General features: G+C 42.6%; 1 protein-coding gene across 9 annotated transcripts in view; it reads left to right on the top strand.

The window, feature by feature from the left end:
• Positions 1-27,797, top strand: part of OSBPL5 (oxysterol binding protein like 5) — a 187,661-nt gene that overhangs the window by 53,567 nt on the left and 106,297 nt on the right. Inside the window, exon 1 of one of the 9 annotated variants that reach the window (XM_065065201.1) lies at positions 268-596. The exons of 7 other annotated variants lie outside the window; for them this stretch is intronic. The gene's annotated coding sequence lies outside the window, so the exon portion shown is untranslated. Of the gene's footprint in view, positions 1-267; positions 597-8,889; positions 8,913-27,797 lie in introns of those variants that run through there. One more of the 9 variants, XM_065065198.1, reaches the window with a different exon arrangement.

Raw genomic sequence — 27,797 nt, 5'->3', positions numbered from 1 at the left:
TTACTCTCTGGATAAAGCTAGTGGGAAATCTTCAGGCCCATCTTTTTTCACTGCCGCTTTGTCATCGTGCTCTTTGCTTTCATTTAACGTCAAAATTAAATGGTGAGTTAAAGAGTGTAGCTCTTAATAATGTTTTGAAAATGAGCTGAGCTGCACACAGATGGTGCCTGTAGGAAGCCTTGAATTATAGCATAGTATTTTTAATGGGCAATCCTACTGTGCTCTAAGCCATTGGTTCAGTGAGTCTGTCTCATCTCTAGATGAGATACAGATGAGACACCCAGTACTGTAAATATATGTACCATTTAGTTTTGAGTACCAGAAAACGAAACAGGATATCAAATAATAAAAAGGTTTATTTTACTGAAGACAGTAAAACAATTTTTCCTTAGGCTGATTTGGAGATGGACCCTAGAAGAATTAAGTGAAGAATAAATGCAGTGTTTAGGGGCTAAAAGTGTTTGAAGTGCAGCATGAGCTGCCTGTCGCAGGCTGCCCTGCTGCTTGCTTACAGCACAGCGAGGTGCAGCACTCGGGCAGCCTGGGGAAAAGGCTCCACAGCAGCTGGCACGGTGATCTCGTAAGGTGCTCATCAGGTGAGTAAGTGGGCTCAGGTAGGAAGGCTGGAGTCTGCATTTTGGACAATTCAGCTTTTCTTTGCATCCTGGATTTTAAAGCCAAAAGTGTCAGTCCTGTTGATCTAATTTGGCTTTGCACTTGCAAGCCACAGGATTTAAGCCTGGGATTCTTACCTTATATATTGTAACTTATGGTTGAATTACAGCATGTGTCTTAGGCATGCAGTGCATTTCAATTTTTGTTGGTGGTTCTTTCATGCTCTTCATCAATGTGTGCAAAGGGTAATTATCTTTACAATAAAAGATGTGTACTTCCTCTCTAATCTGGCTTTTTTCTAGCTTCATTTTTCCAGCTTTTTGACATCTTTTCCCTCTAAGTAATTGCATTCTATGATCAGGTGATGCTTTAAGTGTCTTTGATTAGTTAAGTAGGTTCAACACCTTAAGTCTCTCATTGCAGTTGATTTAAGACCTGGTGACAGCCTTGTGTTTTTTGGCTGGATCCTTTCCAAATTTTCATGCTGCTCTATTTCAGGTGGAGATAAAGATTGCATGTATTATGCCATCAGTGATCTTGCAGCTGCCACATACAGAAGTAAGGCTGCATCCCGGCTCTTGCTTTTTTTTGTTCCTTCCCTTCCTTGTTTATGTTTCCAGGAATTGAGCAAGCCCTGTTCACCCACAGTATTACACTTGGCATTCAGACTCTATTAATTATCTGTAATTCTTTATAAATCAGAGCCATTTTTGAAAACTGAGGTATATGTTTGGACAGAGAGGAGGGGGTGTCTGGGTCTGGTATGTGGCAACACAAGGTTATTTATCATAGATTGTGCTCTCTGCACTTTAATAATCTGCTGACATTTTGCCAGTAATAAAAAGGTCAAGGAAAAAAGTTACTTTCTACAAATCATGGCATTTTATTGTTCTTCTTATTAAACAGAGCATGGTTTCCTTTCAATGAAATTTCAGCCATCCACAGCTTTGTAAAAGAGAAGTTACCTGCTGGTACAAATGTATTAAAATAAAAGTTAGAGCAGTTTTCCCAAGAATCCTTTGTATGCCACTGGCCCCCGTTCCAGTGATTTGTCTTTTCCTGAAGCAGGATATAGGGAAGATACACAGAAGTGTTCCTTGAACGCTGAATACAGTAGTGAAAATAAATGATCGGAAGTTGATGCTTGGAAAATGAGACATTACGTTGATTTAAAAGGCTGCTAGGATAAATCTCTCAGCTTTCAAGTTCACAAGATCCTGTATATTCCTCATTTTTAGCAGTGGTTTTCCATGTAACCTATTAACAATCCCCTGTTATGTCCAAAGTACAGCAATTCAGTGAAATACAACATTGCATCCTTTATTTTCCTTGCCTCCAATCTTCCCTATTGATTTTTGTCTCTGAGATGCCTCAATTTGAAACTGCGTTGCTGTTTTTCTTGCAACCCCGAACGGCCCTTACTGATATTGATATCATACTGTTGGGGGCAAGGCTGTGGCTCAAATATAGCAGTAGTGGTTGGGCAGCAGATGAGTGTCGGCAGCGGAGCTGGAGATGCTGGAACACCAGCCATGATCGGGAGCTCGGGTGGCGTGTGGGAGCTGGGAGGGAAAGGTGCCAGCTTTTCGCAGGCTGCTGTTTGTGGAGGCAGCAGGCACTTGGTGGCAGGTTGATGAGTATTAGTGCTGCAAATTAGGGTAGTTTGTTGTTTTGCACAAAAAGGCAACACAGCCGGTATATTTCTGGTAAAGAAAATGAACAAAAGTGTATCGCAAGGGAGTTCTGGCTTGTTGCTCTTCTAACAGGGCGTTTGCTGCTACCCCTCCTTAAAGCATCACTGTAGATACCCAAGAATGTGTGCCTACAAAGCTGAGTTATAACAATTATATGGCTACGGTGGACAGAGGAATTGTGTGCTGCAGTTGCTACTGCCAGCCACCCTCAGAGTGAATTAGAATGTAAATACTTTCAAAAAATGAAATGTTGGGGAAAGCAGCATGTGTAGTCTCTGGATAAGTCAGTGGGGGTTTTTCAGTGTTTTACAGTGTCATTACATAAAAGTCCAGTGGGCAGAGGCCACATATTTTGCTGCCCAAAAATTCAATATTGCTATTAATTGGTGTCGGAAACAAGCCAGATCTACTTGTAATGGTTTTGTTTCAGAAAGTGCTGTTTTGCCATTTGAATTACTTCACTTTCAGGCAACTCAGTGGGTTTTACATTTTTACAGAGCATTGTATGTGTTGTGACTCTGCACGTTTTGGTCCTGACAGTGTCTGCTGCATTATAAAGTGCTAAAATGGGCTGGAGCAAATGACTGGCTGTGTGAGGGCTGAAGGAGCATTCCCAGCTTCCTGCCATCCCAAGGGATATGAGAATCACATTCCTGCCTGCATTTCTAACCTTTTGTATTTAAATGTTTTAAAAGCTTGTCGTGCTTGTGCGGAGAAACACAGCGTGTTGCTGTACTTGTTTTCTACTGAACAAACGTGTTGCTCTTCTTCACCCAGCAAATGTGTTCAGGGTGAACAGGCTTACTAGAAAACCCCTGAGGGTTTATGTTTAGCACACAAAGTACAAAAATCTTAAGTTTATCTTTAAAGTATATTTCCCTTAGCATGACTTACATCTGGAGATCATTCTTTCCTCTCAAAGGTACTTTCTACTGTGAAAGAGGACGCAGAAAGTTTCCCTGTGAAAGCATCCGGCATCGCTACGTTTTGGGTTTGTGTACCGGTCCTTCTGCTCTCTGGAGTACGTCTCTCTCAAAATACAGTCATTTCCGCTCCTAAATTCTTTGTTTAGCCAGCACTGTCTTTAGGCAGGCTGAGAGATAAAGGTGGAAACTTTGAATGAGACTGGAGAAACGGCTCCAATTTCAGGAAGGTCGGAGCTGAACAGGAAGGGAGCAGGTGGGCAGGATGCTCTGTGGCAAACACATTGTGTAACATGGGTGCCTGTGTATGCAGGACAGTGCTATCTTTCTTACAAGTCTGTCTGATTGATGTTACTTTCCTTGTTAATCACATACTAGTGTTATCTCATCCTGGGAATTTCTGTGACTCGTCTCCACCCCAGGTTAAAATTGAAGTTAATGAGCAGCTTCTGGAAAGTGGGGAATGAAGTGTGTCATCGTCTGCCACTGTATTCTTTCACAGCTGATTTACTGGGCCTTTTCTTGATATTTTCACTAGTTCTTCATAGAATTTCGATGGATTAATAACAAAAAAACCCCAACCAACCAAAACAAACAAACAAAAACAATAAAAAACAACAAACAAAACAAACGCCAAACAAACAAAAAAAAACCCAAACCCAACAGATTGTTAATAAATGTAATTCAAGGAAATGTCTCCCACTTGTATTCAAAATATAATAATAAATCAGGCAGCTATGCAAATATCAGATGCCATCTCAGTGGTCACAGAAAAGAAAGATGGAGCCAAGGAAAAGCAGGCAGGGTAATACCACAACATTTGAAACACTTTTTTGTTTTCATTCAGATATTTTTAGCTAATGGTGATTTTTTGCCTTTATGTGAGTTGATGTGTTGTGTCAGTGCTAGAAGCTGCCAGTGTAGATGTCTGTCCCAGGGAAAAGATACCAATTGACATTCAGTACATTCCAGGGACTGCTGGATAAAATGATGTTAAGGAAACATAAGGAATGCTTCAGCAGTTCTCCTTATTACTAGTAACAAAATCCAGATTAAAAATTGCAGCCCCAGTTAAATCAAGATTTAATTAGAATTAGAAGAAGTAGTAATTCATAGTCCAGAGTCTTTGCTTTATTCCTACAAGTAACATTCTGTTCTTTCAGACACCCAACTGTTTCCCATCTCTCCTTAACTTGAAATGGATTTTTTGGCTTCTACATATCCATTTAGGCCCTGATCTAAATCCCATTGAAGTCATCAGGGAGTGGGGAGGCACAGAACAAATGATGGGAACAGGAAGTAAATGAACGCCATGGGTTACACTCATGGCATGAATATGTAAAAGCATTATCTTAGTACATATTTGGGCTTTTGGTGTGGTCATGTTTCATGGACTGACAGTGTAGTGTGATGGCAGGTCCCCAACATTCTGCAGTCCATGTTAGTAGTTGCAAGCAGGATATGCCCTTTCCTAGGAGTTTATTAGTTTTCCAGTATGCAAGACAGCAGCTGCTCTAGCAGTATAAAATGATGCAAAATGTGTAAAATCATGGCAGAGAACCTTCCTCTGTCTCCCCCAGGATGTGCAGAGCTCAGGTACCCTGTGCTGACAAGGCTTTTGTCCACGGAGCTTTATTTGCATGCTGGTGAGCCCCAGCTGGGCATGCATTCAGCACTGTCCCCTATTGGGGCAAGGAAAGCTGGGAGCAGTGATACAATGTCTTTTTTTCAGAAAGAATTAGCACCAGACATGCAAAAAAATCTCATTCTTTGCAGGATAAATGAAGACAGCCCCAAGACTGCTATAATTTGTGAGTTTTCCTTTTTCTATGCTGTTGCTGGGGAAGATAGCAGTGTGCCTGCTTGCTGTCCAGAGAACTGCTGTGCCAAAGCAAGTGATCACGGCACGTGGCAAGCAGAAAAGGCACCAAGGTGTTTGATGAATTAGTTTTTCTCCCTCAAGCAGAAAGGAATTTTTGTGAGAAGTGACTAATTTACTGGGGTTGAAATGGCCCCTTCACTGTCTAAAATTTCCAATTAAGTTGCACAGCTGAGACTTGAAGAGCTGGTGTAGAAATCACTATAGATAAATCAGGTTGGCACCCAAATGATTGTGGGCCCTGTTCAGGCTCTGTTACCATTTTGTCTTTGGTGGATGAAGTCAGGGAAGGTTGCATTGTGTGATGACTAAAATGTCCCCCAGCTCCTTCACTTCCTCTTAGAGATCCCTCAGTTCATCTGAAACAAGCAGCTTGGCATGTTGTGCTGCTGTTGAGATTTGATATTGCAGTGGTGTGCCAAAGTCCTTTTCCTTGATTGGGGCAAGATGCTGCTCAGACAGGTCCCAGAGAGCCGGTGGTGGAGGACAGTGATGAGCTGGATGGAGGGCTGGAGCAGCGGTGACAATGAGCGTGGCTGCTGAAGAGCTCTGCAGAAGTGGGAGCAGTTCCAGCCAGCTGTGAGGGCAGAAACAGGCTCCTGTGCTGTAGTTTCAGAGGCTGGTGTTTTAATTGCTGCTCCTTCCTTCAGAGGTGTGCTCGAAATTAAGAAAGTACTTTACAATAGCAGCATTTAACTTCTGTCACCTGTTTGCTTTTTAATTGATCTGGGCTGGGATTTACCAAGGGAGGCTTCCTGTGCTGTGTAAATCCCTGGAAAGGATGTGGGCTTTGGGTTCCTAACTCTTGGAGGTGATTTGATGTTCTTCCTGAGCCAGGGTGATGTGGCTCCTCTGCACACCCAGTTGTGCAAGCCCATTGCGTCCCATGTATAAAATCCAATGACTTGAGCTGATCTGAGAGAAAGCTGCTCCCCCGCCTTTCTGTCACATAAACCAGGGGACATCCTGGAGGCTGCATGGTTGCTGGATGTAAGGCAAGAGGAGGGAACGTGGAGCTGGAGGTAGAGGGGAAAGCCTGTGTTTGTGCAGTTAGGTGGCACATTGAACTGCAGCCCTTTGAAAATTGCTGGTGGGAGAGTGGGCAGAACTGCCCTATTGCTGAGCTTCTAGCCATTCTTCCAGCTTTTTTCCAAATTTAGATGAGACAGAAACCAGTGCAAGGCTGCAGATTGCGTATGACTAGATGTTTAATTTTAAAGCTCTAGTATGTAGGTATAGTCAAAATAGTTGGAACAGTGCTTCTTAAACAGTACTTTGCTCATCCATTTGTCAGGGATAATATTAAATATTCCAGAAAATATTGTCAGTCTCAGAGATCCCAAAGTTTTTAGAAATTGTGAAGCTCAGTTTAAAAATAGAAACTTAGAGGAGGGAAGGAGAGGGGTTAAAGAGCCCTCTTTACTGTGAAATTTTTAAAATTCTAGCCTGTGTTCCATGCACACTTCCAAGCTTTTCTCTCCAGCCAGAAAAGGTGGCTTTTTTCAGTTTTTACTAACAAACAAACTTATTTTCAAAGCAATCCCCTGAGGTTTAAAAGGGAAAAAATTACTGTGAAATTGATTATGAAACAGCAAATCATAGCATCCTAGTTAAAACACAAAATATAGCCAACATCTCTTTAGTATTCTCTTTTACAATCCTGAAACCTTTCAAGTTTATGAGTGGTTGCTTTAGTGCCAAGGGAAGCCATTTCCTCAGTATGAGAAAAAAATATATGGGACTTTACCCCAAGGTAATAGTATGGATGGGTCACAGGCCTCTCTGTTGGCATGTAAACCACATGGGAGAGGCAGGAGCACTGATATAGGCTTGTCCGTAGGAAGCGGTCGGTACCGGCACACTTACCTGTAGTCTGGAGGTGAGGGAGCTGTGTGTGCCAGGTGATGCTCCTGGGCTGCTGCACCTCGTTCTGGGGTGGCAGGTGGAGAACGTAGCAATGCACATAACCATGTCTGGTACTTGGAGCAGCACGCTTGCAGGTGTCTTTTATACAGCGCTGTGCCGCGTTTCCGTTCCCTTAATGTAATTGGCAGACTTTAGTCAGCATAACACTTGCCAATTTATGTGGTGGTAATTAAAGTCACTGTTATCCATTATGTACTCACTATTGTACATTATGTACTCATTGGAGGAAGAAAGGAAAATAGGTGAGGAAATGCTAGCTTTGAAGAAGAGGAGTGGTTGTGCCAATTATCTTGGATGAGTTGTTCAGTGACAGTTAATCCATGTGAGTGAAAACCAGTCCTCTGTGATGCTGTGCCAAGGTCAGGAATATGAGCTCTATTTGGGAAGTGAAAGTTACAGTTTTGCAGATTAAAGCTCCTTAGAAGAAAACATCTTTATTGCATAAATAGAAGCTGAGCTTTTCCAACTCTGTCATCCATATAATTATTTTCCCTTGATACCCAGAAAAGGACCATGGCAGAGTAGAGCTAAGACCCCCTCATGTGAAGTGTTCAACAACTCAGAGGTGTAGCATGGTGGGTTGGTGAAACTTGTGGATGTGCCTGCGTGCAAGCATACGCACACAGGCTGCAGAGATCAAGCCACGCGTGCACTTGATTTTGAGGGAGAGCAACTACTGCAGAATTACATTATGCTTTGCCATCCGTGGTGACAACAGGGCTGCACTGATTTATACCACCCAGAGTTCCTGCTCAGTATGCTGCTACACATTTTTACCAGGTGGAAAATGGTCAAGTTCAGAAAGGTGACTGACTTTATTTTGTCCATGTTTTCTCATTTTGCAAATAGGATTGAGTCAGCACTTGATATGTTGGAGATTGAGCTACATTTGCAATACAGTTGTCCTAGTAGCTGGTAATTTGGAGTATCTGGTTTATCCATATGAATTACTCTATCGTGCAGAACAAGGTCATTTTCGTCTCTGTTTCTGCCTATCTAACCAGACACCGTCTCATAGGCATTTTGTTCAATATCTGTGAAATCATTTTCAGTTCACTTCATATTTGGGTTATATGGGTCTGACCATGTGCCCCTGCCCCCTTCTCCCCGCCTCCACCCCCTTGACCCATTATTTGCTGTCTAGATACAGAAATTTCATTTTAGTCTCTGAAAAATAATGCTATAAATTCCATGATAGACTACAGTTTGTAGGGCGTGTGGTCTGTGATGCTAACCAAGGAGATGCCCCTTTATCTTATTATGTCAGCCTTGCTGATATGTAATCACACCCATTTTAGAATGTACTAGTACTGTGTATTTTAATATCCATAGCAGAGTATAAATACAATACTTTCTGTTTATAGCTTTTTCCTTTAGTATAGTCATTTTGTATAAACAGTACTGTTTTCATGCAGAGATTGCTATGTGTTCACTTGCCTATACAAATGAGTGTGTGAGGTCCTGCATGTGGAATCTCATTGACTTCATCATTCACCTATATTGGTGTGCTTGGAGGAACAAGAACAAGTTGGATAGATTGGTCCTTCAAAGATGAGTGCTGCTGCAGCTCAGCACCATTACTACCTTGTAGTGCAGTGTGAAAACAAACACTGAGGCCCTGGGTTCCTTTGCAAAACAGGATTGCTGTGTTCCAGGCAGCCCCGCCAGCAGGTGCCTCCCCCAGCCTCAGGGTCACCCACCCCTTGCAGCGTGGGTGCTTCTCTCCTCCGCTCTTCCCTGCGCTCTCCAGCACAGCCTGATAAATTAGTCCTTCCAAGTTAATTTGTTGTGGGAAATGGCTCCCAGCAGCTTCTTTCTTTATTGCTGATCCATCCAGGGAAAGTCGCTACCACTTGACTCCTTTCTAACCTATCTGTAAGTAATTTTTATTTGTCTCTCAGTCTGGGGCTTTTTTTTTCCTTGCACGTTTGGGATTAACGTCACTGAGGTGTTGTAAGCTTAATTAACATGTACCAAATGCACTGGAAAACCTGAAGGGCTGTATTTAGTAAGGGGCAAAATAGTGCTGTCAAATAGTAAGATTTTTCAAGTGGAAATACCCCACTGTTAACGTATAATTGAAATCAGGCTTTCCCAGGGCATCTCACTTGCACAAGGATCTGCCAGTGCTGGAGAGCTGGAAGTACGGACACACCCTAGAATTGCATAAACACACAATGAATCTAAGGGGGACAAAGTCTATGAAAGTTAGATTTTGGAAGGTAGGATTGTTGTTAAGGTTTTGAGATTTGGGTATGTGGTTGGTTTGTTTATTTTTTAAACTGTTTGTGAACAGAAAAGTTGCCATTGCTCTGAGGAAGCTGTGTGGTCATCCCTTGGGGGTGATGAGCCTGTGCAGTTTTGCGGATGAGACTCAGGGTTCCCTTTTCTTCTGCTGAACACAAAGACTCGTACCGCAAGAAGCAGCAGTGCTGGGTGGCATGCACCAAAGCCAACTGGGCAAAGGGCAAGGCAAATCAGAGAAAGCAGGTTCTTGAACAGATTGAGCTTTATGCTTTACTAAATCAGAATGTAAATGTCAAATTCCTTATAAATACCAGGCAGTGCGCAGCTGCATTGAGTTAGCGTAGCTGCTCTGGTCTGCTGGGTGGGAGAGCAGGGTCAAGCTGTTCCCCCATGAGCCAGAAATATGGTGGTTGTGTTTCTCAAAAACAATTATCTGCATTTCCCCCCAGCCTGAGGCGATGGGTCACCCCCTTCTTAGCATAGTGAAGAATGTGTCCAGTCAGCACTGGGGGAAATCCTGGAATTGTCCAGAAGTGCCAAGCATGCAAAGACAATACCAGCATTGGCAAATTGGCATGAATAGCTTTGGAGCACTGTAATGTGGGCTGCAAATTGCAAGGCTGACTCCTTACAAAGACCACAGATCCATCACTTTGAAATGTCAGGCCTTTGTCACCCAAAATAGGCTTTTATCTTCTTTTTCCATATGTGATACACGGAATTTTTTTTCGCCCTCTTTGTTTCCTAGTTGCTCGCTGACCAAAGACATGCAGGCCTACTTGAGCTGTGGTTGAGGCAGGCAACCAAGAGGCAGCTCTGGAGACTCCCCATACAGTGTTGGGATGCCTTCTCTGCCCACTGCAATGCTGTGTGTGTAGGGTCTAGGAGAGCCACTATTGAGCAGTTATGTCTGAAGTTTGTGTTGTGGTCCAGGCTATCACATTTGCATCTTCAGCGACTGGATTGTGAGTGGGCTCTCCCTCCAACTTACCTGCAAGGAGCAGGCATGTATGGATCCTGTGTGAAAACAAGATATGCAGTGTTAGCGAGAGGGACCTGTGATCCCCTTCAAGATCTCAGCTGGGGTGATTTTATGAGTCTTGATTAGATGAGTTGTGATCCATGTGTGAGTTACAAACCTCAGGAAAGAAAAAACAAGACTCTATTTTTACATACATGCTTGTACCACCAGAATTATAGCATGTACTGAAGTGTAGTACATGCTGAAGGTCTTGTCTGGTTTTGAGGTTGAGGGCTGGTTTGTGCATGGTGTGGTGGGAGGAGACTCAGGCTGTTGCCAGTAGCATTTTTGTTCAGATAAGGATTGTGCTTTGCAGATACAATCTCCACTTGTGGAGTAACCTCTGCTTCCTGTGCTCTCTTTCATGTTGTGAGGCAGTCCTGGCATATGCAAACTGGATTACCTTCAGGTGAAACTATGTTGTGGTCCAGCTGCTTATGATAACCAGGAGAGATAGTCCAGAGTAAAACCCGTCCTGTAACTTGATTCCCCAATCTGGATTCATCTGCAGTCTCGTTAATTACAGTTCATAAGTTTGGATCTTCGTGTTTATGAAAGACAGGAGCCCATCAGCAGTCTGGGAGAAATCAGCCTGGTGTTAAAGCCATTGGCCCATGTGCTGTGTGGGAGCCTGGAGGAGACAGGTTGTCTGAGGGCCTTTACCAAGCATGATGGAAGATTAATAGGGTTGAAGTATTGTGGGTTGTCACATTGCTCCTAAGTTTGGCCCCAGCAGAGTGGGATATTTTTAATGTGGTCACTGATGTTGTTGAGTTCTGACTAACAAGTGTCAGAGCTCAGTTTCATTCTCATGGGTCTTCTGTGTTCCAAGGCAAACTGGAGGGCTTTTCACCTTCTCAGAACTTGAGTTCAATATTTGTGTTTTTTCTCATAGCTAACACCTAAACTTGCAGGAGACAGTAGTCTTGTGCTGTTTCAGTGTAATTATTACTAACAAATATCACAGAGGAAACACAAGATACTAGAAATAATTTTGGCAGCAAAATACGTGAAGAACAGACTTTCATTTGTACGTTTAATTTCTAAATACGTTTTTTTCCTTTTAGATTTGAAATCTTTTTCCTATATCAGTTAATTTCAGGTAAGAAAGGGTGGGTTAATGATTTAGTTTTTTGGTTTTGTTCTTATCTCACCATTCTTTTGCTCTCCAGGTTAGCTTTAGGTGCACAAGTTGCTTCTGTAGAAGGAGACCTACAAACTCAACCACCTCCACCCTCCTTTTTATTTTTTTTCTTCTTTTTTTTTTTTCTTTTTTTTTAAAAAAAGGTATGAACATAAATGCTTTTTTCCCCTTTACCAGAAGGCAGAGCATGAGCACTGTGTAACTCTCCAAGTGAGTGGCAGAGGGAAGTGGATGTGTCACTGTTAATGACAGGCTATCCAGCACTGAAGGGCACACAAGAGTAGCTTTTTCTGAGCAAGTCTGCAGTGCCCTTCTCGGAAATGTCATCTGAGGCCCCTTTTCATATGACAACATCCCTTTCCAGTAAGTTGAAGGAAACCCAGCAGCTCTTCTTCTTTCCAGGACAAGACATGTGGAGGAAAGAGTGTATTTCTGGGAAGATAAGTAAAAGCCTCATCTCCAAGCATAATTTATGGGAAAAAAAGGGGATTTTTCTCACCTTCTCATGTTAATATAGGTTGTAGTTCATTGGCTGTGTCATGTGTAAAGCTTGAAAAGTCTACTACGAGTCTAATTAGCTTGATCAGAGTTTAATTTGATCAAGCTATTCATACCATACTATTTTCTTATGCATTCTAACATAGTGTCAGAGGCTGTGCCAGTGAAATTAGGTCTTCATTTTCTGGGATATATGAAAACCCAGTGCTATGCCCCTAAATATTCACCTTTGTGGGCCTAGCCCTGATATTTTTGCCCCTACCCCAACACTATCACATCACTGGTGTCTTTGTAAACTGTGTGTAATTCAGCTGTAGGTCCAGAAAGTCTTCCCCTATGTATTGGTCTACAGGAAAGGGTCAAGATGTTCTAAGGTGTGAGCAAAAATCATCTACTGGCCCAAAAGAGAAAATAATAGCCAGTTTGTTAGACTTCTGTTTTGGGGGGAAGAGGACCAGCAACAAGTGTGCAATCACTGCTTAACTCTCGGTGCTAATGCATTAGCGTTTGTATTGTGTTTTCTGCTTGGCCTTTGACAGGGAGTTGTTTGCCATGTGAAGCGTTTGCTCATACCTTTCTAAAGCCAGGAAGTTTTAAACATCTAATTGTGCCAGAGTTTGAGTCAGCTTCAAGCAACACTCCTAAAACCTTCAATGGACTCTGAAAGATGGTGAGAGCTCAGCAGCTCATCATCCCATCCCATCCCAGGGCTTTCTTTTGCAGGGACGGCCTCTGCAAGTGCATCTCTCCATCTGCTCTGAGGTTATTGCTCCTTCTGGTTACACAGAAGCTGCACAGTCAGACCTCCAAGCCATGGGGATGGATGTTAGTGTCTGATATCTCACAGGGCCTGTGGGGTAGGATCCTTTTGGTTGCAGTGAGGCACACAGGTGTTAGTGGAACAGCTCTGGCTGATATAAATCCCAGAATCATCTTCTTGTGCTGTAGCTCTCAGCTGATAAAGTCCTTATTGGTGTAAAATGTCATATGGCCTGGAAGCAGCTCACAGCTGTCATCTGAGGAGGTTATGTTTCACCAATGGCATGAGTTTCCTTGTTTTCATAATGTTGGTGAACCTGTTTTAAATTTCACTGGGACAACAAGAAATGTGGGCTGATAACCTGAGAGCATCCGGTAGCTGCATCTGCATGAGCAGATTTACAGTTAATGAAATGCCAAAGCTTGTGACCAAACTCCAGAGGGTAATGATGGAGCCCCTCTTCAGCACTCCGTGTATTATGCAAATAATATTGCAAGCAATAGGTTGCTGTGAGGAAACAGTTTGATCCTTTTTTTTCTTTAATACACTTTATTTTAGTTATTTTTTTCTTTTTTTTCTTTTTGGCACTTTGAAAGTTGTTCCTGATGGGGTGGAACAAGATGGTGTAGTCTAAGTTGTTGCTTGTTGACTTATCCTTCCACAACTCCGAGGAAAATGTACTGCAGGCTTTGCTCCATCTGGCTAAATTCCCCATCTTCTCTCATGCACAAATTGAATTAAGAAAAAAAGCTATTTTCTACAGTCTGGCTGTTGCTACTTGGTCAAACGCTGTTAGAAACCATTTTAAACATGGATCTCGAAGTTGATTTCATGTGATGTACAAATATGCACTAGAAAGCAATACCTTTGCAGCTAAAGGTTGAGAACGGTGTTGATTTTTCCCAGCTTTGGTGCCAGCTTTGGAATATTAACATGGCCTGTGTCTCGGGCAGACTGACTTGGTAAGAAATGCTTCCATGTGTTATTCAGGTGTCTGAATTAGCAGCAGCACTCTTGGAGATCTTGGCTTACTTTTGAGAATGAAAATGTAGAAAATCAGAATCTGAATTTTGCCAGTGCATCTATGACCAGCTCCAAGGTGGGTTGTGACTCCTTTAGCTTTGTGAATTCACCCTCCTTTGTTCTGTATATGTGGAACTCGCTGAAAAGTAAATCTGCTTTTCCTCAATCTGCATTATAAAAGGAAGCTCTTTTGTTGTGTGCCTGTGTTTGTTTTCTCTGGAGCCCTCCAAGCACACAATCTCCAAACTGTAACTACTGTGGAACAAAAGCTCCTCTCCCCTTTTGTCTCTTTGTGCCAGCACTGGGCTTTAAGCCCCCTCAGGGTGATAAGAGTGGTGCTGAGCAGAGACACGATGCACAACCCTAACCTGGTGTCTGGGCTCCCATCCAGGCACTGGCAATACAGAGCCTCTCCTAAGCTTTGTGGATGGAAGAGCTTGGGAAACAAAGCACTGTTTTAGCAGGTGTATGACTTCAAACGAAATGGAGTGAAACTGTCAGCCCTTTCCCCAGACAGACTGGTGACTTGAGGTCAATACTGGGTCTGGACACTCCCTTTAGGAGCCTGGGAGTCCAGAGATACATCTCTCAGCTGACTCAATCTGCTCCTCAAGGCTGAGATGGATCGGTTGCGGTGGTAGGGTTTATTGGTTAGCTGCCAAAGTGTATGCTGTTGTGTCAACAGGGAGAGGTCCCACGTGAAGATATATCATAAAAATTGAATTGCTTCTGCGCTCACGCCACAAAATGTGAAGCTGTCTACCGTGCAGCTCTGGGGAAAATGGTTACTGGGGACCTCAGAAATTTGTAAGTTGTGCTGCTGAGCCTGTCGGCTACAGGAGCTGAAAGGTCTGACATCTGTGTGGTTGCAGGCAGGTAGGAAGCATGAGACAGTATTGCTGCCTTGGCCTCTCCTGTCATCCCCCTCCATTGCAGCTCAATCCAGTCTCAAGATGAATCCAAAATATAGATACAAACTGACAAATTTCTGAGTGAACAGTGCTCTTCCCTGCAACCCTCTGTTGTTTCTGCACCAGCTTTAAGTGAGAAATGTTTAAATGCATTTAGTAGTGACTTAGCTGCTTAATTTCTTTTCCTCCTTCTCAGAAATAGGCAGTGAGTGATTGGATCATGGTGTTGCTATGGTGAGTTTTAAGATACACCTTTGATCATAGTTGATAAACGCCAGCCAGCATATTAATTCCAAGATGCCCATATGGTTCCAAACCAAAATACTTCTCTCTTACTACTCTTCATTTTGTTGAACACTTGGCCTGCTGGCTCACAGACTACTGTGTCTTGTTGTGCTGCTCTAAGAAATGGGATCAGGTTTGATTTTTCCTTTTCTCATTGGAGCAGCAGCAGGCAGAATTAAAGCTGAGTTTCTTTTTATTTGTGAGAGTAGTGGTCAGGTCACTGTCTTCCTCAGAGCTGCCAGATCTTTAAGACTGGAGGTAAAGAGTCCATTAGGAGATGGGAGGAGAAAGACTGTACAGAGAAACACAAGGTACCACAAGGGTGGACTTAGTGATTTGAATTGCTTATACCCCTTTCGCTTGCTTTTTCAATCTTCCTGTTGCACCATTCACTCATACTGAAGTGCACATATTTGCAGAAGTGAATTCCCTGAAATCAGGGGCCTTCTCATGTGAACAGTTGTTTGCTGATGTGAGTGAATTGCATGGTCAAGCATTTGTACTGATCTATTCTGTAAGGGTGGGTAAGTGTTGCACTGCTCAGTATCGACTCCTCTAGCCAATTCAGCAGCTGAATTAATTGGAAGGAAAAATCCTGTTTGATTTTCCTGTGGCAGCAGCTGCAAGAAAGGGCCCCGCTGATAGACACTGCAGTGCATGCAGGTTAGTGTCGCACTCTGGTGTGCCCTTGATGTCGAAATGTCAGGAGAGAAAAGTGAAGGCTTTAGAGGGGTCATAGGGAGGAATCAGAAAGTTTCCTCGTTAGACTGTGGGAATGAGTGTTTGCACCCTGAGAGCCTGAGACCCAGGTGGGACCAATTTCCAAGAAATGGTGTTTCCAGATAAGCAAACACTTCATGTTTGGAACTTAAAGCATCTGGTAGCTTCTCAGCGGGAGTGAAACAGCAGGTAAGTGAGGTCGCCTGGCTTAACATCAGCCTCTTTTTAGGTGAAGCATCTTAGTAAAGGAGTAACTTTAGCTTGAGACTATATCACTGTTGTCAGTAACGAACATGGGAAGTGCCCTTTCTGGTCCTGGACTTGAGGATTGTTACCAGAGGGCTTTGCTGAGGTAGCTGGCTTCAAGTAATCTCCTGTAGATTTAGCTATTTAACATGAACTTCTGGGTATGTGAAATGAGATACTGAGGTTCCTCTCTTGAATGTCAGTAGCAGAATTTCTGCTACAGACAGAGGAGACAAGGTCAGATGGTTTTGTCCCAACAAGCACAATTAAGTCTACAAAATGATTCAGACAGAAATATGCCTGGAGTGGCAGCTCATCCCATCTGCCTTATTTATGTTGGCCAAAGAAGAGACCATAGCTCCAAAGCTGTACTAAACCACTTGAGTCTTCTCACTGAATTCAAAACAAAAGCCCTGCTGGAGTCAGCGGGGCTTGGGCATCACCTGAATTTAGGCAAATCTCAGTTATTAATGTATTTTACAACTTGCCTGTATTATTTGGAGGTGATGCAGGAATGACTGGATTCATGCATAAGTGGGAGTAAGTACTGTAATTCAGAAACACCATAAAAAATCAGCATTTTCCTCACTGTTTGGGGGAAGTCTGGCCCACTGATGTAGCAATGCTACTCTGCAGCAAGGTTTGGCTGGGTGGCAGTTTTGTGGCCTTTGGCTTTATTTGTTCTGCAGTGGTTAAATGCCTCCTACCTATGAAAATATTCTGCTGTCCTGTGTGGTTTTATACAAATAAAACTGAAAAGCAAAGTGACAGGGAATGTGATGCTCTCTTATTTTCTGTGATTTATGCTCCGGTTTATCCAGCAAGGCAGCCTACGTACCCGAGAGAACCGTCTGAATATCTGCGTGAGCAGAGATCAGATAACAGTCTGACATGGCTTGTTGGGCTGGAGTGCTTAATCAGCTATTAGAAGATTATATTAGGAAATATGATTTACAAAGAGACTTTCTTCAGAGGGTTTTGAGTCTTTTGTCAGTTCTAGGAGAATATTCAAGAGGAAGTTTGCAATATCGGTCTAATCCTTTTGGTTTTATTTTTCATTTTTATGTGTTTGTTTTTCTGCCAAGCAATTGCCCACTGCAACTATTTGCTAGGACTTGCTTATCTAGGGTTCTATTATTATCCAGGTTGAATATTATTATTTACTTGTATGGTAATACCTACAGCTTGTAATCTAGGATCAAAGCTCCATTGTGCTAGATATTACATAGACTTGGTTTATTAAAGGTGAGTATTCACTGTCCTAGGAATGTGTTGGCTTACCTTATGATATCAAGAAGGGACAGAAAAAGGTAGCAGGAAATCATTCACGTGCAATATAATAAGCAATCGTCCCTGTACTCCACCTGCCTTGTTTTGAAATGGCAAAGGTTTGTGCCTTAAAAAAAAACAACCAACAACATATATATATTAAATGGATAGAAAATGTTGTTTTCCCCAGCAAAACAGCAATTATCAAAGTGTTTTCATTTTTGTTGCCTCTGCAAAATATTTGCAGTGCTTTTTCAGAGCAGAATGGGTTTTGCTGTTGTTTGCAAGACTACAGCCAGCTTCACCAATCAGTGAGCACAAGAGGCTTGTTTAAACAGAAATTAGGAAAACCCAGGCAGGAAGTTTGCATGACAAACTTAAGTCAAATGTATAATCCTCTGAATTAAAACCTGGGCTGAGCTTCTAGAAAGTCTAGCTCTAGTCTATATTCTACAAGCTTCCACATCTTCTGACCACTTCTGCAAAGCAGTTGGCAAAGCTTCCGTTACTGGGCAAAGTCCTACTTGGCATAAGTCTGCTACAATTGTGCTAGAAGAGGCAGCATCACGGACCTTAAATGGATTAAATTGATATAGTTTTTGGATAAATCTGGGTATTTGTCATATGCTGGATGGTAGCATTAGCCAGGCTTGGAGCTGGCTGGTGGATGTGCAGCCCCACCAAGAAGGACTGACCCTAGGGTCACTGTGGACATGATATTAAAGATGAGCTGACATTACGAACAAGGCAAACTACTCTCTGGTCTGCACTACGAGGAGCATTGCCAGCAGATTGAAAGAGATTAATGTTTTCTTCTACCCTTTCATGCCTCCCCCTACCTCAAGGGAGTTGTGGACAAGCTGGAGGAGCCCAAACCTGCTGACCACATTCAGTGTGCACGAAAAGCTATAGTAGTGAGTTGGGAGACTTTTTCAGAGTGCCACAGAGTGAAAGCTGAATGCATCCCTGCAAGCACAAAGTCTTGGAATATCCCCTCCTGTTGGAATGGAGGCTTTAAACATTGTCTTCCTCATCTTAAATGCCTTCTCAGCAGTTCTGCCTGTACCAGTGGGATTTGTCCACCCAAGTCTGGTGGTGTCCTTGGAAAAAATCAGTTTTGCGTAATCAGCCTCAATAGGAGGGTGCCTAAAGCACTCTGGGGTCAGGTTTGTTTTGTTTGTTGTCTTGTTTTGGGATTTTTTTATTTTTTTTTTTTAACAACAGTGTGTTTCTCCTGCCAGCAAGGAGGCAAACGTCTCTTCCACCTTGGAACTGTGCAGCCTGCACTTCTGTTTTTGTGCTGGCTCCCATTCTTGGCTTTGTGTTGTTGCTGCTGCTGGTGAGCTTAATTTCAGAGATGTGCCAGGCTTAGCAGCCAGATCCAAATTTAGGTCTCTCCGCCTTTAAACAGAACAGAAGGCATTTTTGAGAGTAGCTATTCAGAATAGCTAATAACAGAAACTTATTGGCTGCACATGAGACCACACAGCATCCCTGGGCCCAGCCATGCTGGGCACTTGGCTTTTCTTTTATGCCTTCATTACTTGCTATGGTGATGGCCCTGAGTGACTGTGGTCCCAGGGAGGAGTTGAGAGCAGAAGCCTCCAGCCAGGCTTGATGTGGGACCAGAGTTACTTTACTTCTCCAAACTCTGAGCCACTTCATCCCACCCAGACCTATTTCCTTGCTTAACTTATGTACTGGTCTCTGGATGCATCTCCTCTCTTCTTTGTATCCAAGTGAAATGTTGGTGTAGTGAGTTTTCTATTCCAGCCTGGCAGGGAAAGATGTTTCCCAAGCAGAAGATGGCATAAAAGGGTGGAGCAGGGACAATTTCCCTAATGCAGACTGGATTAGTGTATACTTTCGTAAGGACTGTAGCCAGGAGGGCTGTATTACATAGCTTTTAGGCTGCTTTGAATTGCGGAACGATTGAAGATACGAGCGGGGGCATTTTAAGAATCAGAGAGCTATTTCTGGCTTGTTTGGATGGTGTTGAGAAGCAAGAGGGAAAGAAAGAGCTGAAAATGAACAGGCTGCTGAGAAACCTAGTGTGGCATGTAACTAATTGCAAGACAAATGTTGTCTTGTATGTGTGTTAATTATTTTAAAATTGACTGGCAGTTAACTGCTTATTACTTGAAGTACTTTATGTCTTCAGGTTTCACATCTAAACTGTAGGGGAATTCACAGCTCTCTCCAGCTGACTGGAAGCACATTTTAAAAGGTTGCCCGCAAGCCTGCAGTTGCTTAACGCTGCCTATGTTCTTTGGTAATACAGTGATGGTAAATGTGTAACTCCAGGAGTCTACTTGTAAGTGTGTCTGGTTACTTTATTTTGTTCTTCTTAGATTTTTAAGTAGCTAATATTTGAGTAACAAAAGCTGAGCAAAAGTATTGCATTTATTGCTTTATTTATATCAAGCCTCCTTCACTTTGTTTCATTAAAGGGCTTTAAGCCTGGCAGCCTGCTGGGTTGCGTAAGGGCTGTGCCAGGTGAGTAGCACCCTGTGGCACAGCTGCCAGCTGCTGCACCCACCTTCCTCTCCTTCCAGAACACTCACCTGGCTCTGAAGTGTCTGCATTTGGACCTGGTCCGGGTCTTGTGACAGTTCTTTATGTGGCTTCTTGAATGCACATGTTCAGCCAGAAAGTAATGAAACAGGCTTCAAATCTTGCCTCACATGCTGCAGATCTGTGGGAGGAAGATGGTAGCAGAAAGATTTCCAACATTGCATATATGTCTTGAGTGGAATTAAACTGCTATAAAATGAGCTGCTGCCACGGGAACCATGTAGTACTGACGTTGGGGTGATGAAGGATGGTCAGTCAGGATGTGGGAGAGGAGCCGCCTGGACCTTTATCTCCTGTGCCTTTGTTTCTAGTTTTGGCATCGTGTTCCTGCTTATGGCTTTAACATCAGTGAGTGTGACATGGGAAGGAGCTAAGGATGCTTTTAGGACTCTGAGGCATTTCAGTGCAGTGATAAATGGCAGAAATGACTCCTAAACTGCCCTTTGTGACGAATCTCACCCTTCTGTTTGGTACCAGTTGGTCTGTGCTGCTGCTTCCTGTGCTGAAATGATTGCTGTTGAGGGTACCATTGTGAAAAGGAGCTGGAATCATGGCTGATTATTCTTTATCAGCAACTGCTCTGCTTGGGGACTTGTGGTAGATCAGATAAAGGAACAGAGTCCCAGAGTCTTCCCCCTAAACTTCAGGCTCTTCAGTGAGGTGTGAAGGGTATGGGGCTCTTGCTGGTCTCCAGGCATCTCTCAAGGGTAATTCTTTGCAGGAGTACCTGGAATAAGATTTTGTAAATCTGGACCTAAATGTGTCATCTTTAAGCGATCAGCTCCATCCCCAGCCTAATTCAGCAGGGAGCAGAGAAACACCTTTTTTTCTATTTTAGGGTCTAACACTGACTTTGCTGGTGTTTCTATCCTTAGTTCATTAAGACCTCAGCCATTTATTAAGTTAACAAACCAGTCATGATTTTAATTTATGTGGCAGGAATTTAATTTTGCACAAGCCTGGTGCATAGGAAGCCTATAGACGCTTGTGGGATTGCCTCTCAGTGGGCTAGCTGGTAGTTATGCCATGATACTGTTATTACTAGCAGGGCCACACTAATGCCTTCCTGCTCAATCCTGTCTAGGAATCTATTAATGGGGTGGCCTGCTTCCAAATTGCAAAGAGGAGTAAAAGCTCATCAGACAACATAAATGGTGATAACTTCAGCAAATGCTTTCTGTGTAAGGAGACTGATATTTTAAGTGTCTCAACAAATTGATAATAATGATCAGCAATTCTTTACCATCCTTCACAAAGAAACAGGTCTTCAATGAAAGAAGCAATTAAGTGCAGCCACCTTCTGGACTAAACTAATGCAGACTTTCCCTGTTGTTCTGTAAGTTAACTATTTGACCTACAAGTCACGTTTAATGAGCTTTCTGCTTCTAAACCAGCAAAGAGTCTGCAATGAAGCTGGGAAAATGTGACCAGCATTTATATAAAGTGCCTGTTGCAGTTTTCAAATTACACAGCACAAAGTTGTGATTTCTTTGTAGTGGAAAAGATGAGCAATAATTCTGCAGCAGCTGCTGCTCCTGTTGTGCTGTTGGCTCATCTTACAGGTAGTGACTGCAGAATGAACATCAGCCTGTTCCCTAATGCAACATATGGAAAGAATATCAGCTTGGATGTCTTTGTACGTCCCGACTCTGTATTCATAGATGGGAGGAAGAGATCCAAGTTGAAGGTAAAAATGAATGCAGTGTTATGTAGAAGCTTCAGTGTACTTTGTTAGAGGAGGCAGTATTAGCGTGGTTTATATGTTGCCCCTGAATAGCTTCACCTGTCCAGCTGCAAGATGATCAGACTTAAAGCCATGATTGAGTAGGGAAATCCAGGCAGCAGTTTCAAGATCCAGCGTCCTGCTTAATAACAAATCTCAGTTTCCTGATTCAGTCTCCCCCTGAGCTTCTGTAAACTTCTCGCGCCCATAGTGTCCTTTGACAGGGCAATCCTACTTGCGTAAAGAACAGGGATGCTGTTGGCTTCACTTAGTAGATTCAGGGTCCTGCCTTAGAAAAGACAGAAAGCCATCAGTTTTAATCCACGCTGATCCCAGTGATCCTTTCACAGACCTCTGTTTAGTCTGCCTGTCAGGTGTTTTGTAGACTAACAAGTCCCAGACTATTCAGTCATTCCTAATGCAGAGCAATACCTTGAATCATTCTTGGTGTCTCTCCATGAGCATATTCCAGCTCTAATTTATCTTCTCTGAGTTGAGAGTACCAGAACTTCATGTAGAATTCAAAGTGTGGATTAGCCATGGATTTATAATGCTGTCTTTCCTCCACCAGTGTGGGCTCCTAATGAAACTTCACTGATGTCCTCCTTCCACTGGGAACTGAGCTATCCTACGTTTCCTAATTTGTAAACAACTGTTTTCCTGTGCAAGGACTTCCCTTCTTATCCTGCAGCTTTTAGCTTTCAAGAGCTTTAGATGAAAGTCTTTGTCACAACTCTTCTTGAAATCCAGGTTATGCGAGATAAATCACTTTTATCCATGTGGTTGGATAAAATCCTGACACTGCAAGAACTCCAAGAGGCTGGAAAGGCAGGACTCCCCCTTAGAGCAGCTGTGTTGACTCTGCAATGAGCTTGTATTTATGTAAGTATCTGTTGTCCTTTATTAGAGACTTCACAATGTTGCCAGATATAAGCTTTAGTTATATAGGCCTGTAGTTCCCTAGATCCTCCTGAAATCTTTTCTAAAGGCTTCATGTTTTTCGTTTTCCAGTAATCCAGCCATGTCAACTGTGAGTAGTATTAAAATACGTGAGTGAATGCTGTCTGGTCCTGATTTGTTACTGTTGCTTTTTCCTGTTGGTACCAGAAGTCCTGTGATCGATTCAATTTCAGATAGATCCTGGAAAGGCTTCACTGTGAGAACCTCTCCAGTTTGTGTTTCTCTTTCAGTTAGATCTAGGTAGGTTTTAATGACTATGGTTTTTGTTAATTACTTGAAACAGCTTTTAGATTAATTCCTGCTATAAAGAATATCAAGAGGCTAAAAGGCTATCTGTGTTTCCCCCTATTTGTCACATTTTATTTTAACTTGTTTTCAGTTATCTTTTAAGTATGTGGGGGGGAACTACATGACACCACAAACCACACATACCCCAGACATCTCACACTTGGGATGTTTTCTGTTGCTCTGGCAAGACAAAGGGGTCTTCAAATTTGGAAAATTACATTTATGTCTCTTTACACTGACAGATCAGTGATAAGCAGTTGTTGCTGCTGTAAATGAGAATCATACCCCATAGCTTTCTTCTGGCAAGACAAAGAATACTTTAATACAGCTATGTAGTATTTAAAATGTTGATAAAAGTCACTCCATTGCTCTAAATCTAAGTGGTCACATTTAAAGAAAAATTAAGTGCTGCTGTTTCCACATTCAGGTCAGCTCATCTAGGTATGACTTATTTCTCTCCTGTGTTTACCCAGTTCCATGTGATAAGATCATCTATCTTTTGATTATGATGGGATTGAACTTTGTGCAGGCAGGCTCACAGCTCACATTGGCACTCTGAGGACAGCTTATGGCTTTTCACTTTGATTTCTCTGTGCCATTATAATCTTCTCAGCTTGTTTTCATTGTTGGGAAGTATGCAGATATGCAATTGCTAACCTAGCTCTCTGTTTCTAGAAGAAGCTGAAGCCAATGAGTTTTGTATGGAAGTAAATTTCTTTCTGTCTCATCTGTTGTAACATGGAGTCTGATGTACAGTTTAGGCATTAGCCTATACCCTGCTAACGGTTCGTGTGCTCAGATACTTGTGTTTTGCTGAACTGGAATATTTAAGCATGCACTTGCATATTTTGCTGAATTGTTGACTTAGAAAGGTGCTCTAAATTGAGTTTATGTAATTTCTAAAACACAGCAATGAATACTTCAGAGAGATGCTTCTCTGGATCTTTCTATGCTATCACTTCTGTGGTAGGGGTTTTGGTGTTTTGTTTCTCAAAGTTAGACATTGTGTCACAATATTCTTGTACTGTGCTAGTTCCTTTAGTTTTTAATTCAGAGATGTTTTTGGAGACTGTATTCTTCTGTTAAGTGAAATAAAACTTTCATCTATCCTTAGACATTTAAGACAATGATCTATTTTCAGCTGAGGATGTTTTGTTTCGAACTACTGGCCTCAAGGTTTGTTTCCCCATTTCCCTGTCTCCTTTTCATCAGGTCTGAAGGCAAAGTCATGATTGTTCTTCTCAGACCCAAATCTTCAGTGTCCTCTCTTCTTGTTTTCAGTTTGATTACAGCTACATCAGGAATACTGTCTTGAAATCCAGGCTCTGAATATGTGGCTTTCTTTCACAGAATGAAGTATATTCTCCTGGGAAATCCAGTGTGCAAATTGATTTCTTGGCACAAGCTGAAAAGGAATCACAAATGAAGACTGGTCAAGATTTTTTCAAATGTCTGTCCAGATTTCAGTTTATCTTAAATCTTTGATATGCCACTTGTAGTGCTGGAGAAGATTCTAGCATGCAAAACATGGCTGCTGAGCTCTTTGAAATGAGGATCTCTTACATTCTCTCCACTTGGATGTCCAAGTTGCAAGGTGCTTTCCACCACTGATGTAACAAAAATGGCCCATTTTTTTTTCTTCCTCAAACTGAGGAACATGACTAGCACTCTTAAATAACTGGGAACGACTGTTAGCTATATTCAAAGAAGTGTGAGGTCTGTTTCAAATTTGTAGTTTATTTAAAACTAATTATTGAAATCCCTGACCACTTTTCTGTAAACTGAGGTGCCTGTGGGATCTGTCTTCTTATCTAAAGGAGGAGACACTGGTGTATTGCAGTGTTGGATGAGTGGCAGAATTGTTACTCATAGGCAAAGAAATTAAACTGTCTATTGTAACTGCATCCTATCTGTTGTGGAGAGATGCCAAATAGTACCAGTACTTGGGGTATAGGTTCATACTACACTCAGCTGATATGAGGGCCAGCTGCCACTCCATTGAACTCCTTTTACATCACCATTTGCTTGTGGCTTTTTATGAAGTGGCACCCATGCACATAAAAACAGGTCCTGCAAAATATCTTTTCCTTTTGGAGTAGTTAAACTCCCTGAATCAGCTCACTGTGCCTCTCAGTGAAGATTCAAGAGTGCTGAGCTGCCTTCCCTCCCAGTGAGGAGTAGATGTTCCCCCTTTTGGGAGCAGCTCCCTGTTGAAGCTGTGCTGTTGTGTGTTGAATCCTTCATCCCAGAGGCAAAGCATTTGTCTGGGGTTCACAGTCCCACCTTGGGATGCTTTGGATGTGGGCTCCAGTGGATGGCCAAAAGCTGGGGAGTGTGCACCAGACTCACTCATACTATCTCTGCAGTGAATTGGGTAGGAGGGAAGATTGCTGCTATGGGGCAGTTCAGACCAAGGACTGGCAGGTTTTTCTCAGCCAGCATCTGTAGCAGATGGTTGCTGATCCATAAAAAGGGGACCAAGGTGAGTATATTCCCAAACTAAAGCCAGCTTTCATAAGTGTGCTGAAAGCTTCCAGTGCATGCATTTACTCACCAGCCTTCCAGATCATCCTAGCTGTTTTTGACATATTTAGAGACAAACATCCAGCCCAACCTCTCTTTCACAGAAGTTCAGTAATTGCTGCAAATCATTGTGCATATAGTTTGGAATTGCAGTTTAGATGGTTATGAGCCCTTGAAAATGCTATTAACTGAGGATATGGGCAAGAATGAATCACTTCTGACCCTTTGAACTTCTCTGGGCTGGTTAAAATAGTGATTGGTGTTCTTCTCTTACACAGTCCAGTTATCTTCCTGAGCATTTTACTGAGCTGTGTCATCTGGATGTTGATTGATGAGCTCTGGACAATCTTGCTACCACAGCTGTAAAAGGTACTGCTCCCTGCTCCTGTTTCTATCCTGGAGATGCTGGACCCATAACAGAAACAGCAAAAGGAAACATGTATTAGTAGCTGCAGTAAAAAATCCAGCATCTCAGCCTAAAAATGCTTCTTAAGCTGCCTCAAGGAAATTCTTCAAAGCCAAGGCACAGGTAGTGCCTCTGCTTGAGATGGCACAGCTCCTGTGTTAATGTTACATCCTCAGATATACCATTGTAAAGCTCGATCGATTTTTCTTAAGGTGGCTTTTTTTTTTTTCTTTAATTTTTTGACAAGGACGAAGAAAAGCCACAGTGGTACCTGCCAGGGCTTTTCCTCCCTTGAGTGTTTATGGGGCATGGAGTCTTCTCTTGCAATCCACATTGCGATGCTAGCTGATTTGAACAGACCAAGAGCCAGTCTCTTGTCTCGGATGGGTGTCTTGCGAAGTTGTTGCTTTCCTTTTCCTGCCATGTTAGAGCTGGGGTGGCTGATATTTTCCCTTAGGCCCTGATTCTGGGAACTAGGGGGTTGCCCAGAAGTGCAACCAGTGCCAAAACATCTTGAATATCTTGCATCTCCTACTAGAAAAACAGGAAGGAAATAAAAGAACAGAAAAACTACTGTGTTTTAAAATCTCATGTCTGGTTTTTTTGTGTGTGTGTTAGCCTTGTGAGTTCTATGGTTTGACTCATGAGTAATAGCGCTGTGTTCTGGCAGTCTTGTGAGCATGCTGGAGTCTTCTGGCCATCATGGGGAGTCACACTGAAGGACAAATACAGCCTCATAATTATCCTAGTCTTTTTGTACAAGGAAAATGACTTAGTGTCTGGAACTGCATAGTGTCTAAACTTCTATGATGCTCCTCCTTATGTGACATCTCCAGCAGGAACACAGAAAATAATATTAGCAAGCCAGTTACATATTCTGGGCAGATTGCTCTTGCTTGGTGCTATGTAACAGGATGTTGTTTCTTTTCACATGTTGCTACCTGGTCTGCTTGCAGAAGATGGTAGCATCTGTTTCAAAAGTACTGTGTACACGTGTCCTTTGTCCTCAGTGTGATAGTCATGCCTCAAGGTAGGAGAAAATTCTCTCTAGGCAGGAAACAGGAGCTGTGTTTTATCATAGAAGATCAAACAAATCTTAGTCATCTGGAATAGAATGCTTATGGGTCTTTGACTTTTTAAATAGGGGCTCCATCCTGCAACCCCTTGTTACTTCACAAAGCAGAGTCGTGGCCAAGGATCTTAATGAAGAACTGTCAAACCTGGGCTTGCTGTGATGTGGTCAAGGATATTAATGAAGAACTGTCAAACCTGGGCTTGCTGTGATGTGGTATGGAGTTTCTTGACACAGAGGAGCTCTTCTGCAGACTTCCTGCATGTCCTGCACCCCAAGGTGTGGGGCTCCATTTCTCAGCTTGGTCTTGGCAAATGTTCTCTCTCCTGTGGCTCTTTTCCAGAGCCTATCCCTTTGAAGAGGAAGTCAGTAGCAACACCTATAATCTGTGTTGTTTATTGATTCTGGGGGTGGAGGATGGTGTCAGGGCTCCATATTAGGAATTTGTTGCAGTGTAATGAATCAGGCATCATCTTGCCTCTTAAATCAGAGCCCAGGGAAAATTGTCTCACTGCAGTCTCTTCAGAACAATGTTGGCAGATGAGCTGGACACTTTGTGGCCTCTGCAGACTATGACAACAGCACAAATCATGACCTAGAGGACAATAATTGTAGCTGAAATTATTCCCTTATTGCTTCTATCAGCACCATTTTTCACGTCACAGACATGGCTTTTGTCTGACACCCCTGCTCTCCTTCTATTCTGCTGATAATCCTCCAGTCACATCTTTTCTGTCTGGAAGCCCCTTTCACATGCTAGCAATGAGTTTAATTCTCAGAATACATATTAACAAACAAACAAACAAAACAATGAAAAACCACCCCAACTTTCATGCAAAGACTAACTTTGCTTTTATAACAGATGCCTGTTTGTTTGTCAAGCTAGACATGAGACAGGTAATGACTTGGGATCCTGCCAGTAAGCCCCATTCCTCTGCCATGAATACTAAGATAATGTGTTGCAAATTAACTCTTTGTCCTACACTGGTAGAGGCCAGGAGAAGAATCTCCAAATGTGTTTGAGTTTGTAAAACACTGTTAATGTAGATCTCCCTCTCTTCACAGAGGTACCCATGGCGAGTTATGGGTT

The sequence above is a fragment of the Columba livia genome, chromosome 5, assembly GCF_036013475.1.
Source record: "Columba livia isolate bColLiv1 breed racing homer chromosome 5, bColLiv1.pat.W.v2, whole genome shotgun sequence".
Lineage (NCBI taxonomy): Eukaryota > Metazoa > Chordata > Aves > Columbiformes > Columbidae > Columba > Columba livia.
The sequence above is the reverse complement of the archived record's forward strand: the minus strand, read 5'-3'. Positions and strand labels throughout refer to the sequence as shown.